The sequence below is a fragment of the Kogia breviceps genome, chromosome 1, assembly GCF_026419965.1.
Source record: "Kogia breviceps isolate mKogBre1 chromosome 1, mKogBre1 haplotype 1, whole genome shotgun sequence".
NCBI lineage: Eukaryota > Metazoa > Chordata > Mammalia > Artiodactyla > Physeteridae > Kogia > Kogia breviceps.
In genome coordinates, this window is record NC_081310.1 from 92,713,196 (window position 1) to 92,728,138 (window position 14,943).

Below are 14,943 nucleotides of genomic sequence, written 5' to 3' on the forward strand. Positions count from 1 at the left end.
TAATGAGATCATCTAATCATTCTCTTTGGTCCTGATTCAAAAATAATTTTGTCCTTATTCCTGTTACCTTCTCAGGAGCAAGCCCCCGGTGAGCCACGGTGGAAGCTTTGTGGTAGGTTGTGGTTGTGTCAATAGTGACACTGAATGCATCTCTCATGGTACAGGTGGTTTTTGATTCTGCCTTGGGCTGAATGACAAGGAGTGAGATGCCAGCCTCTGGGCCTGCAAGATCCTAGCATTTGTTTTCTATGACCACCCCGCAGCTTGACCCTTTGTCTCTGTACCAGACCTAGGTTTGCTCATGAAAATATTCCAGCACACTATACCCATCCTGATCCTGGGGGAAGTGAATGGATTTTCTGGGAATGGAAAGTACCTATTAATTTTCTGGCAGAGAGACTTTAGAAATCTTTTTTTTTTTTTCCTTTTTCTTTTCTTTTCTTTCCTTTTTTTTTTTTTTTTTTTTTTCTGAAAGAACACTCTCCTTCCTTAGTTAGTATTGTACTTACAAATTAATTTACTTACCCTGATACACTGCAGATTGGCCATGGCATATCATTACTCTTCCCAAAATTCCTGTGACTCAAGTGCAAAAAAATGTATGAGTTTCCTCATGTTAAAGAGGAAGATTTTAAGACAGTGAATCACCCAAGAGCACACAGGAAGTCCACATCTGCCATCTCCTTGGAGCAGCCGGCCCCTCAGGGGAATTGAGTACAGTGTTGGTTGAGCTCCTACTAAATACTCTTATGAGTGCCAGGCCGTTTGGGGTGGACAGAAAACTAAAGGATAGTCTGTGGCTGTAGACTGTAGAGTTAAGGGTATAATTCTAATATGTAGAAACCAGCTAGCTAATAATGCACCACAGTATACTGCATGTTAAATAGTGCTGAGCACTGTGGCACTTAAAGTTTTTAAAAAGGGAAGTGACTCATCTGTAAAGGCTTTATGCAAGAGGTGCTGTGCCACAGTGGAAAGTGTGCAAGCCTTAGAATCTGATGATGGAAGTATGATTCTCTGTTATTATTGATTAATTCAAGGATCTCAGGCATGTTATTGAAAGTCTCTGAGCTCAGTTCCTTTATCTTCAGTATGTAGCAAATGATATCTGCCTTTCATGGCTGTGAGAATTAAATGTGACAATTACTGCAAAGTATGCTCAACGGATGCTAATTAAACATGAGGAGGTAGTATTAGAAATGGACAGAAAGGTTTGATAGACAGCAGGATACAGATTGATGAGGAAGAGTCACACATTACCCTGCAATTGGTCAGACTTGAGCCATTATTAGTAATTTCAGTTTTGTCTAAATAACATTTCCCTAAGTATGGCCCATAGACCACCAGCATCAGAATCACCTAAAAGTGCTTGTTAAAACTGCCAGTTCAAACCCAGACCTACTGAATGTGCATTTTTAGCAAGCACCACAAGCACCACAGGTGATTCTAATGTAAGTTATCTAGATACAGTAAAACTGAAAGTCTTCCAAAATGGACTTAGGCAATTCCCACCCAGTGGAAGGTGAATTAATGGAGCTGCCTTATTTGTAGTGGGTCTCAGTTCATTCCTGATTAATCAGAAAACTGTACTCACCCCTTCTTATCCTAAATATACCACAAGAACTTCCATCTTAACATGCCTCACTCCAAGCTAATTATGCTTAACTTTGACCCTCTTCCTCCTCCTCTCTAGAACCATCAGGTTATCAAGCCTAAACTCTGGGCATTACCCCTGGCTCCTCTTTACACATTCTCCTTGATGATTGGTCATGATTTCATGAATGTTCTTTCTTTTCAGTAGTGATCAAATCCACTCCTTTTCACTTGACTTCCACTGCCCTTTCCCTAGTTCACATTGTGAGTGCTAAAATATATGTTGTTTTCTTTATTCTTAAGCTATGTTATTATTTCTTCATTTACTATATTAAAAAACTATATTTAGAAAAAGCATAGGCTCTACCTTGTGACATGTAAAAATCATATCGTATCATTCCCATGATTACAACTCACTGACAATGCCCCATCACACAACAATGGTGTTACTGTCCATCATGTAGGAGGCTTTTCATCATCTGTTCTTTCTCTCTCTCTCACTTCTGTTCCTACCACTCCATACCCAAATCCAGTTATGCTAAACTACTCACAGTCTCCTAAGTCAGCCATGTTATTTATTATTTCCATGTCTTTATATAAGTGCTTCCTCCTCACCCTTATCTAGCCAACATATTTCCTACTCATCATACAACAATCAATTCAAATTTCTCCATCTCTGTGAAGAATTTCCTATTTCTGCTTCCTCTCTTCTCCTATTAAATATTTTTTTCATGAATTTGATAAATAATTTAGTGAGCACCCACATGGCAAACATTACTCTAGGTGCTAGGGATGCATAAATATACAAAACAGATAAAAATCCCTTTGTTATTTAGGGATTTTATATAGAATATATATAAAATGTAATTATTTATACTCTATGGGGAATGAAGCGGGGTGGATGTTGACAAGATACAAAATAAATAATAAATTATATGGTGGTAAGTGCTCTATAAGACAGTAAAGCAGCAAAGTGTAATAGAGTACTAGGATAGTACTAGGATAGGGCAGAAGTTAGATTCAAATAGGACCTTCTCAGTGAGGACCTTTCATTAGAAAGGTCCTCACTGAGAAGTTGACATTTGAGCAAAGGCTTAAAAGGAAGGAAGGGAATAAACCATGCAGATGTATTTCGGAGAAGGGCATTCCAGGGGATAGCAAGGGCAAAGACCCTAAGGTCAAAGCAGGCTTCACATGTACAAGGAATATCGAGGTGACCAGTGTGGCTGAAGCAGCAAGAGATACAGGGGATGTAGTCACGAGGAACAGCTCTTGCAAGACTTTGCAGCTACTGAAGTGTTTGGCTTCTCCTCTAAGTGGTATCTGAAGGCTTTGGACAATCGGGAAGAGAGGAAGTGGCATGATCTGACTTAGCATTGTAACAGAATAGCTCTTGCTGCTCTTCTAGGAGTAAACTATGGCTTCATGTGGGAGGACAAAAGAGCAGGAAATCAGATGGTAGCTCCAACTGTGCATGTGTATAATGTATCTCTGGGTATATATTTCTGCATTCATATTTATGACACTCATTAAAATGATATGTTTATGTGTCTCTCCCTCTGTGTTCCTTAACCTTAAGTCACTCATCTTATGTATGATCCCCTTGCACATTGTAGGTATTCAGTGACTGTTTGGAGAAAAAAAGTAAGAGAAGTGGAAGGAAAGCAGGAAGGTTAAAGGGGTGGGGAGAAAAATGAAATGGAAAAGAACAAATGGAAAATAAAGGAATGGAAAAGAGCAAAACAAGAAAATTAAGTGAGGTGTTATGGCCGGATGGTGAAGATTTTGTACTCTGGAGCCAGAGCAGCTGGTTCTAAGTCATGGTGTGGCTGTCATGTAATAGTTGTGTGATTGGGGCACATTATTTAATTACCCTGTTCCTTGGTTTCCTCATCTGTAAAATGAGAAAAATAATAGTACTTACCTCATGGGGGTGGTTTTGAAGATGAAAGGAACTGAACATTCAAAGTATGTTCTAGTCTAGTGCCTATACTGTAATAAGTGCTCAATAATGATTACAGTTTGTACTTAAAGAATTGATCTAGGAGGCATCAGAGTATAGTAGAGAGAACATGGAATTTTCTATAAAATAAACTGAATGTTGAATCTCCTCTTTGACATTCACCAGCTTAGGAACAATTCTTCCCTTCCCTGATTTTTTCCTAATAATTGTAAAAGTGAAGGGCAATAATTAAGAACCTACTACTAAGATTTGGAGTGAATATTAAATGAGATATGGCATGTGAAAATACCTCACAGAACTTGGCATGTGGTGCTTCATATTCCTGAGACGTACCATTGTTTCTTTGCTTATTCACTATTCAGTTCTTGTATTTAGGAACATAGACAACCAAAACTGTGGTAATGAATTTCCTTGTCTTGTCCACTCACAGGAACGTAGTTAGTTTTCATCCATCTTTGATAGATATATTATTTTGCCACCTCAACAAGAAGGAGCAAGCGTGATATTATATTTTTTCATTTGTATTCTCTAAGGCCCTTCTGTACTTAACAATTTGTGGCTGGGGAATTCATGATGCAGCTATAAGAAATGATTCATGTAAATCTATTCATTATGTTCTTGTTTTTACATCTATCATCGAGGAAGCCAGTCTCCAAACTATTCAAAAAGTAGATGCCTGTAAACTTGCCCAATGCTTACAACCTTAGCATCCCATGAGTTTGGGAAAAGCTCTAGAGATTTCCAAGCAAGCAGTTACTCTCGAATTGGAAGAATTCGGACATTGGTTTGGTTTGGTGGGATTTGGGCATGAAAGTAGGGGAAGAAAGATTAAGAAGAAGAAGGTGAAATCACGTTAAAATGGAAATGAACATTAACGTCAATTCGAAGTCAAAAGAAGTCATAGAGAAGTAGCTTGTGGGAGGGGATATGAGAGTGGAGGAAAGGGAACTTCGTGAGAGGAAGTTTATAGACTGTGTATATTTAGAGGAGTCTCAGCATTTTTCATATGACCTCAAGGATCCACATCTTCTACTCTCAGCATCCTGCCAACTGGTAGTCACTGGGTGTGGAAAGTGTTTCTCCCAACATCCAACTGCTTTGGGCTCTGAGAAGCTTCAGGGAGTGTGTGGAGTGATGAATAACTTTAAACATAAGAGTGATACAATCTGGAAATAAAGAAACCCCACACTCTAGCTCTGGTTCTGCAATAAATTAATATTGAACTTTGGGCAAGTTGTCTAATTTTTTGAACTGAGTTTCATCATCCCTAGAATGAAAAGATTGAAACTGATGATCTTTAATGGTTCTTCCAAGATGGAAGGTCTTTTCTAACACATCTCTCTTATCCATCTAACCAAGTTACCTTCTGTATTTAAAACATGTGGCAGTTCTAACTTAAAGGAGGGTATTCCTCATCTGGGACCCTGGACCCAAGCCTGGAGAGTTCCAAGCTCCTCTGAGAAGGAAAGAGTCCTATTAATACCAAGTGGTCATTTAAGAAACTTGCTCAAGTTCAGGTTTCAGTGGTCTTAAAACAAACAACAACAAAATCCAAAATTAAATTGCTGTTTATTTTAAACTATTGGTTGTAATGAAATCCACCAAATCTTACTTCTTATTTTGTACCCATCTTAAGGCAGTGTGAGTGTGATGTATTAAAAGAAGACTTTCAGATGTTGGATATTTAAACAAAAATAACATTTTCCCCTTCTTTCTTTTTTTTTTTCCTCCCGATGGAAATGCAGTTTTGATTCTTTTTGACATGATGCAAATGGAATTTTTCCCAAAATATTTCTAAAAACTGCCTTGGATATGAGATTACCTTTCATAAATTGGGACCATGATAAGTTAAGTGAGTAGTCAAAGTAAGGACTATAATGGAAAATGTTTTGTATCCTTAATTGTGGCATCTGCTAAGTCAGGTTGTAGGCTGTAGAGATTCTTTACCCAGTGCAGTCACAGCTTTTATCTTCCCACCACCTCTGCTTGGATAGAGACTCTCATCCTCTCACTTCACTTAAGGGAGCAGATTTCATGCTGGGTTTCCTGTGTCTCCTCTCCCTTGCTCCCATCCATCCTCTCCAATATCCCAAGTCACCTACCTATACATGACTCCCATTAGTGAGTATAAAGGCCAGATAAAATGATTAGGCCAGTATCACATACAGCCACTGCTCAAAACCTGACAGTAACTCCACTAAATAACAAAGTCCAGAGTCCTTATCATAATTTAAGTTTCTACAAGATCCAGCATGAAGCCAAATTTCCAGATGTCTCCTCCAATTTCCCTGCAAGAGCCCTTCACACCCAACCACACAGAAAATTATTAAAACTAAAACCTACCATACACTGTCTTATATGTTCATCTTTTTCATTCCCAGAGTTTAGAATATCTTTCTCCACCTGTATATAATTTCCTCCTTCTTCAAAGCTTAGCTCAAATTCTTCCTTTTCCAGAAAGTTTTCCTGATAGCTGCAGACAAAACAATTATTCTTTGCTTTTCATTTCCAAACCTCATTGCTCTATTTAGCACATACCTCATTTTCAAATTATCTTAGAATTGTTTTTACCCATATTTTCCTTATTCAGAAGACAATAAATTCCATACAATAAGGGTAAGAGTATGTCACGAGAATTTCCACATATCACAGGACTTACCACAATGTCTAATTCCTATTCATGAGAATGAGAAGCAATAATGGAGATTAGCAATGATCCTATAGAGGAAGCTTAGGGAACAAATTGAGAAGATTTCTGGAGAGGGCCACTAAGGAGAGGACTAATCATTATGGTGAGGCATATTAGAGCAATGCGTGGTCTTGACAGGTGGTCTCCAAGGCAGGAAAAGTAAAAGTCAGGTGTTAGAACATCATGGCATGGCAAGGTTGAGAGTGATATCTAGAGGGATGTTGGTACTGTGTGAGCTTCCTAAAAGGAATACCAGTCATGCCGTGAACCTTTGCAGGCAAGCAGTGACAAAGGACAATCTTTGCTGAGTGTGATGGCTGAGAAGAGGCTAGAAAAAAGTCAAGTTTCAACCAGGTTGGAGTTGAAGGAAATCCTAGAAAAGAAGCTGAATTTGGAAAACAAAAGCGAGTCAGAATTGAACCTTTCAAACTCGACTGGACCTATACCATTTGGAGGCAGGAGATAAAGAGGACCAATTTGGTGGTCATGTGCATGACTCATAGTTGTCAGGCTGGATAGCATCTCTGGCTGGTGAGCTGAGGTTGCTGTTCTTTTTTGCTCTTTTTTGCTCTTTTGTTCTTTGGCCATGATATGCTTAAATTACTGAGTGGGACAGAGCTTAATCGAATAGGCCTCAGTGATTAGAGCTGGGCGTCTTAGGAAGGTAGGGACTGGTAGCAATAATCAGCTCTGGCTCCTTTCAAGGTGAATTATACGCTAAACTTTCAACCTATCGAGTTTCACAAAGTCTTTTAGAACCTGCCTGCAACATCTGTGGTGCTAATAGAACATTTTCCATTAAAAAAAAATACCTGCCAATACAGGGGACATGGGTTCAATCTCTGGTCTGGGCAGATCACACATGCTGTGGAGCAACTAAGCACATGCGCCACAACTACTGAGCTCATGTGCCACAACTACTGAAGCCCACGCATAGAGCCCGTGCTCCGCAACAAGAGAAGCCACCGCAATGAGGAGCCCGCGCACCACAATGAAGAGAAGCCCCTCCTCGCTGCAACTGGAGAAAGCCCTCATACAGCAACGAAGACCCAATGCAGCCAAAAATAAATAAATAAATAAATTGATTTTAAAAAGTAAAAAGGATTTTTAAAAAGGGAGCTCTCAAGGATTATGTAAAAATTTAGACAGACCTTTCTGCTTCTTATTTCATACTGCTCTAGAGAATAGATTTCTCAGCTCAATTGGTGCCATTGCATAATGAAGGAAGAAGTTAAAAAGGAAGCTGTAAGGGATTTGCTTTTCTGTGAAATGTTGGCCCATATTACATCTGCTTATTTCTGGGCCTTTTGTTTTTCTCAAATTGCAATGCTCTGACATTTCCTCTAGTGTAACTACTTAGTTGAAGGGAAAGTGTGGCAGAAAGGACAAGTGCAGACTTGCATCCTGGTTCCATCGGTTATCTGTGGATCTGGATAAATGTCTTAATCACCACAAGACTAAGTTTCCTTGTCTGAAACATGTAGACAATATTCAACTCACAGGATTGCTGTGAGTTTATTTGCTGTAATTGTGACTATTAATGACAGAGGCTCCACGAAGTCCTGCTTTTTTTTTTTTTTTTTTTTTTTTTTTTTTTTTTTTTTTTTTTTGCGGTACACAGGCCTCTCACTGTTGTGGCCTCTCCCGTTGCGGAGCACAGGCTCCGGACGCGCAGGCTCAGCGGCCATGGCTCACAGGCCCAGCCTCTCCGCAGCATGTGGGATCCTCCCGGACCGGGGCACGAACCTGTGTCCCCTGCATCGGCAGGCCGATTCTCAACCACTGTGCCGCCAGGGAAGCCCAGTCTTGCTTTTAAGTAACCTACGAAAATAAACACTTGACTCTAAGACACTTTTTATTTAAAATTTTTAAAATATTTATTTATTTTTGGCTGCGTTGGGTCTTAGTTGCTGAGCGCTGGCTTTCTGTAGTTGCGGCGAACGGGGGCTACTCTTCGTTGAGGTGAGCAAGCTTCTCATTGCCGTGGCTTCTCTTGTTGTGGAGCTTGGGCTCTAGAGCACAGGCTTAGTAGTTGTGGCACGTGGGCTCAGTAGCTGTGGCTCACGGGTTCTAGAGCACAGGCTCAGTCGTTGTGGCGCACGGGCTTAGTTGCTCTGCAGCATGTGGGGTCTTCCCAGACCAGGGCTCGAACCCGTGTCTTCTGCATTGGCAGGCGGAATCTTAACCACTGCACCACCAGGGAAGCCCTCAGGGAAGCCCTCTAGGACCCTTTTAAAATAACACCGTTTAGTTCTTTGCACAGCTAAGTTTCCGTACTCAAATTTTACATTTGATAATTATTATCTTGCCAGCTTCCTGGGTCCCAGTTTCTCCAACAGTGAAACACAATTGCAAAACCTAGCAGGCACCTAGAATGTTAAAACCGGTTCCTATAATTATTTCCTAAGCCCAAATTTTAATAATTTTCCTTGTCCAGCCAATGGTTTTAAAAAATAAATTTCTGCATACAGAAAGGAAAACATGTTCATTATACGTTATGTGGAAAATACAGAAAAGTAAAAAGAATGAAATAAAAATATTCCATGTTAGTATTTTGGTATACTTTTTACAATTCTTTTTTATGTTCTTATATTCTGCTTTCTCCATTTCCTTAACAATTATTTCTACCATATGACAGTCAATAAATACAAATATTGTATCATAAGAATATATCATTTAATTAATCATTACTTTCTAACTTTTGGAGAATTTTTCATCTTTATAAATGAAATCCAGATGTTACTTAGGAAAATTTAAATAATTAAAAGAAATTTTCTCTCCCTATTTTTATAGCATATGGAAATTAAAATCTTTATTTTTCATCTTTATAAATGAAATCCAGATGTTACTTGGGAAAATTTAAATAATTTTTAAAGATTTTCTCTCGTATTTTTACAGCATATGGAAATTAAAATCCTTTCCCCCAATGTTGGACATATTTCCATGGAGATCACATTCTCATTGCAGTCCAGCTCTGGCCCTCTGCTCTGACTTGTACCAAGTTAGTTTAATTTTGGATTGTTTTATTCCTCCCATCCTTTTTCATGCCTCCCCCTCCCCAAGCTTTGACTCTGGCCTGGAGCACAGGCCTTTTCTGGGATGTATACACAGATAAGATAACCTCCTTCACACCTTTCCAATGTGCGGCAGCAGATTTAACAGCAGCTATGCTGGATTCCCTTGAGTGTTCTTCTGGAGATGTAGTTAAGACCGGGACCAGTTGAGATATATTTGGTTGCCAGATTATATTTCTTTGAACACAACACCATGGTGAGATGAAGCCATTATATGAGGGCTGGGTCACTCTTTGAGTTGCATTTAAGATAGCCTCCGACAAGCAAAATTGTTTGGCCAAAGGCTGTGAACATTTTTAAGTCTATGGTAACATATTACCAAGTTCCTTTCCAGAAATGTTATATTAATTTAGACTCCCACTCTCACAGCCAGTGACAATTAAAACAAGCTGAAATTCCTCATACGTATGTTCCTACACTCAGACCTGTGAAGCTGTCCTCAGTTCTCACAAGCAGAACCCATAGTTTTTAACTCTGCACACTTACTGCACTGTGTGTATACTGCTATTATGGAACTAATTACGTGGTATCAAAATTATTTGTGTATATGTCTGGCTCCTTCTTTAAACTTTCTCAAGTTCAAAGTGCAGTCTTCCTCTCTTCTGTGAGTATAGCACAGAATGTAGTGACTAGTCCCAAGCAGTTAGTCAGTGCACATCATTGCCAGATGTGGAAACCATTCTAATGAGTGTGAATCGGCTGCTTCTGAACTCTGACAGGGTCTCCAGTAAATTTAGGATCTTTCATGGCATGGTTGTCCTTTATCTAATGAATCCAAACTAGCACTCTACCCTGCCCTCATTTGCTTAACTTTTAACCATTTCCTCTCACACCTACACATACTGTTTCATTTATTTGGAATGTCCTTCCTCCCATTTTCCACCTGACGATTTCCTGCTCATTTCTCAAGGCTCAGTTCAGTTCATTCTAGAGTTACCTGCCCTAACATCCCCTAGGAAGAATTTGTCTCTTTCATTAAGGTCCGAGAGCTCATTGTCTAGATGGCCCTTAGAGTATTCCCATATGATATTGAACTTGTTCATTTAACTTCCTTCCTCTTTCTATAGACTAGTGTTTTTCAAATTACATGTCACAATCCATTAGTGTCTTGAAATAATTTTAGTTGGGGCGTTCAACATTTTAAAAAAACAAAACAGAATAGACTAGGAGTGGAGTAAAGTAGAACAAATAGAAAATATCACATTGCATATGGTAAGATTAAGTATTATTTTATGAAATTTAACTGTATTGTGTGTGTATTTGTGTAGGGGTGTGTGTGTGTGTGTGTTGTACAGGGTTGCCATGTAAAATGCATGTCTTACTTTGGGTTGTGGTTGAACTGCTTAAAATCCACTGCTCTGACTATGAGCTTTGATAACTAAGATAACTTTAGTTATCTTTGTATTCCCAGAGCCTTGAATAGAACCTAGTCTTAGCACACAGTGGGCACTCCCAATATTTAATGGACAGTGAATGATGAATGCACAATTGAAGGGATACACATAACCACCTTTAAGCCAGAAGGAAGTTTCTCCCTCAAGGGCAAAATATCAATGCCATAAAGCCTTGAGACTGTATTTGACTGGCTTTAGTGAATGAAATGCTAGCCAACAATCCAATCCCTTTAGTAAAACCTCTGTCTTTAAACACACAACTGATTGTATCAACATTCCATTTTAAAGTTCAAACTTTCCTATTGGTATTTAGAAAATTCATCAAAATTGTATGTGACAGTCTCCAACCCTGGTACTAGCAGACAGTTCACTTAAGTAAGCTGGCTCTGCAGAAACCCTGCTTGGTTCAAACCCTGGCTTTGCTACTTATTAGCATAATTTCTTTAAGCTTCTGTTATTGAATACTTCATACCTAAAATGAAAGACAAAGTACCTATATCGTGGGCCCTAAATGCTTACTTTAATTGCAGCGACTCAGTAAGTGTTCACTATTAGTATATCACTGCAGTGAAAAGTACTGGAATACATTTTTTTTTTTTTTGCTTTCATTTAGTTCTCACATTGTTCTATACAATGTGAGATGGGATTACTGTTTTTCTTGTACAGATAAATAAGGTAGTTGAAGCTCAGTGACTAAATGTCATGAACAAGGACAGCTAACAAGCAGATCAAAGCCAGATATACCTGGTTCAAGGTCTCTCCTCTTTCCAGTCAGTATTGTACATGCTTCAGGGAGTACACAGTTCATTTTCCTCGTCAACAGGTATCCTTGAAAATATGGAGAATAACAGTAATTTTTATTATAACCAACACAGATGAATTATATAACAGAATTTAAAATTTATATGGATATTAAGAAAATATGATACTTCATATTTAATTTATAAAGAAGTGCATCTGGTCTGGCCAATGATGTTAGGGATTCTTAAGAAGCAGTTTGTAAAGCAAAGGATTTTATCCTACTACCTCCTGAGGAGTACAGGTTATTATCTTGCCCCTGAAGTTCCTTGCAAAGCAATCAGCCTCTGGTAGGTGGGACAGTTCCCAAGGGTGATTTGTTACTGAATCATCAGCCCATGATTCACTTAACCTTTGCTTCTGGCACTAACCCCATTTCTCCTTTCTGGAAGATTTACCCCCTCCTGTCTGTTTGTTCTTCCTCACAGTAGACATACTTTGACCACAGCCTTGGAAATGCAGTTTCTGAAAAGCCTCAGTTTTATAAGATAATGAGATTTGATGTCGTCACCGTCAGTAAGAGAAAGCAATGGGCACCTCATCACTTATGATGCTGCATCTTCAGATGACTCTTCAGCCTCCCACCCTCCCTTCAATGGTTCTTCCCCACTTCTCACAGAGATTTCCCTTTGTCTGACTGAAAGCAGGAAGGCCATCAAGGCCTGTCATTGGAAATGTCCATATGCTGCAAAAAAGTCTTGATTCTTCTCAGGGCAACATGGTGTAGAATGGGGAACCTGGCTGACTTGTTATGAAACGTGCCACCTAAAAAGCAAGTGAGTTTTTAAAACCAATCTTACAAAGTTACTAATAATTATTTTTATTATAAAAATAACATATGCTCATTTGTACAAAAAATGTGAAAAGTAAGTTACTCTTTCTCTCAAGGCCATTCATATTTACTAGAAACATCCACACCCAGGTCTTTTTGTTATACAGGAATTTACAAACATGTATATGTGTATACATAAGTGCCTTAGTAGGGAGTCTATCATACGTATAATTCTGCCATTTTCTAGTCTATTTAACAATGTATCTCGGGCCTCTTGGCAAACCAGTGCAGATAATTTGTCTTTCCTTTTTAATAACTGCATGGAATACCTTTGTATGGTTATATCATAAATTCTGTATTTATTTCCCATTGATGGAAACTTAGGTAATTTTCAGTTTGTTTTAAATTAACAAAGATATTTGCCAAATACTTAACAAAGTCAAATTGTCTTTGCAAACAACCAAAAAGTCAACTCCAAATAAAAGGCATTAGAGATGTACTTAAAGGTCTTGGAAGAATGCCTGAGTATAGTCAATGTTCAGTAAATGGCAGCTATTATGATTCTTAGGAAATCTGATTTTTCCTCATCCCATCCATAGGCTGGATGACTTCATTACAACATCAGGCTGGAGGGGTGCGGAGGGATTCATGTCATATGAACCAACCCCTCCATTCCCTGCCTTGTAAATGTTAAATTTTTATCACTACCAATAAGGATATGGCAGATGTCAGATTTCTACACCACTCAAGTATTTCAGAGTATTGAAGTTTAGAAGTGGGCTTCTTGGCTTGAAGATGCTTTAATATAAAATAGTTGCATGCATAAAAAGAGGCTTTCCACTCCCATAATGTCTAGGACTCCTCAGAAATAGAAGAGGAGAGGAACAAAGAGTTACCTAACAGAAACTTTGTGCCAGGAACTGGACAAGTTGTTTATGAGCATGATCTGAAACTTCACAACGATCCCTGCAGGTAAACACTATCCTCCATTTCGAGATGAGAAGCCAAGTCTCTGAAAGGTGACATGATTTGTAGAGGTCATACACCAGACACCAGCTGAACAGCTGAGATTTCAAACCAGATTGTCTGACTCTAAAGCCAACACTGGATTTTCCTTGCGACTAAATAGACATTAAAGCTGGAAGTAAAAGAAAAAGAAGTAAAATGTACATTCCCCAAACTGATATGCCCCATATGGGAAGCAGCACGGAACCCCAATGCAGCCCCTTAGGAGTTAGAAGGCCAGTGCTGTAACCCTGGCTCTGCCACCTGCAAATTGGGGGGACCATGGAGAAGTCACTTAACCCTAGCAAATCTTTTTTCTTTCTATAAAGTAGAGATAATAATATTTTACTCTCCATCTCTTGGCAGTCCCTGGGAACAGAGGTAAGTCAAGGCTTAATGAGATGATGATAAAAAATAAAGGAAACCAGACCAGATGGTTAGTTGATTAGTCACCTGCCAAATTATTTGTGGAGAAATCACATTCAGTCCTATCATTACTATTAGTTATTATGTGTGAATAGGAAGTGCTATAGAACCATTAACAAAAAATGTTGATTTTTTTTCTCCTATCCATTTTCCAGAGTGTTTTCCACAGAACTGGAATTCCTTGGTATGTTAATAGGCATAAGGTGAAAGGAAAAAAATAAAAACAAAAATCCTTGGACAAAAAATACTAGCCAAAGAAATTTAAACAGATTTCATTATTTCTCTTTTAACTAACTTCACACAATAGTATTCTTTTCATTATTTCTCTTTAAACTAACTTTACACTATAGTATTCTATGTGGAAATCTCTAAGAGAGGGATGTAATACGCAGCACCTCCAGATTTTACCTGACTATAGATACCTTTTTCAAGAAACAGCTCAAAGGATTATATGTTCTGTAGAATACAGGCTACAAAAGTCTGTTATAAAGCATTTTTCTAGGAAGACTCAGCTTTAAATTCTAGCATCGCAAAGATTCTTTGTAAAAAGCTGGTGAGGGAGAGATAATGTCTTTGATGGTTCAAAGTTCCTTGTGCATGAAATGTACAAAGGACAGTGTGGTTTATTATACTGGAGGAAGTAGAGATCCATGAGTGAGTCTTAAAGAATGAGTAGATATTTGCCAGGTGGACAAGGTGGGATCATGTCTACTATTTATTTGAGATAATTTAATGTACAACAGCATCCTCATCACAGAAATTTCACAGTTACAATTAGTGGAAATCATATGGCTAATTCAATCCAACAAACATTTAATGCATTCCAATTAATTGGGAAGAAAGAAATCATGTAAACACAGTCATCATGTTAAAGAAGTTGATAATCTAATGATGAGAAAGATACGTAAAAATAAGACTTAGAAAAAAATTGATATATGTTATTAATAGAAGTATAAGTTGCTATAGATGCATAGAGGCAAGGGAGTTTAGTTTTGATTTAGGTGAGGGAGTTAGAGGAAGAATTCAGGGGAGGTTATTTCCAGAGATGAAAATAGATGCAACTGAATTATTGCACTAAGCTACACTAGGTACAACTGAATTAGTTTTCTCACTCCAGGCCAGCAGCGGAAGCAGGACTGACTTTCAGAGTAGGCTGTATGGAGGCTGAATAAGGTTAATCATACTTTGTTACCCTTCTGATGACACATTTGTACCCCTTTACTGTCTTT

The 14,943-nt window shown here is 38.5% G+C and overlaps 1 protein-coding gene across 2 annotated transcripts in view; it reads left to right on the plus strand.

The window, feature by feature from the left end:
• Positions 1-14,943, plus strand: part of RGS4 (regulator of G protein signaling 4) — a 131,240-nt gene that overhangs the window by 78,575 nt on the left and 37,722 nt on the right. Inside the window, exon 1 of one of the 2 annotated variants that reach the window (XM_067040074.1) lies at positions 11,940-12,287. The exons of the other annotated variant lie outside the window; for it this stretch is intronic. The gene's annotated coding sequence lies outside the window, so the exon portion shown is untranslated. Of the gene's footprint in view, positions 1-11,939; positions 12,288-14,943 lie in introns of those variants that run through there. 2 annotated transcript variants of the gene reach the window in all.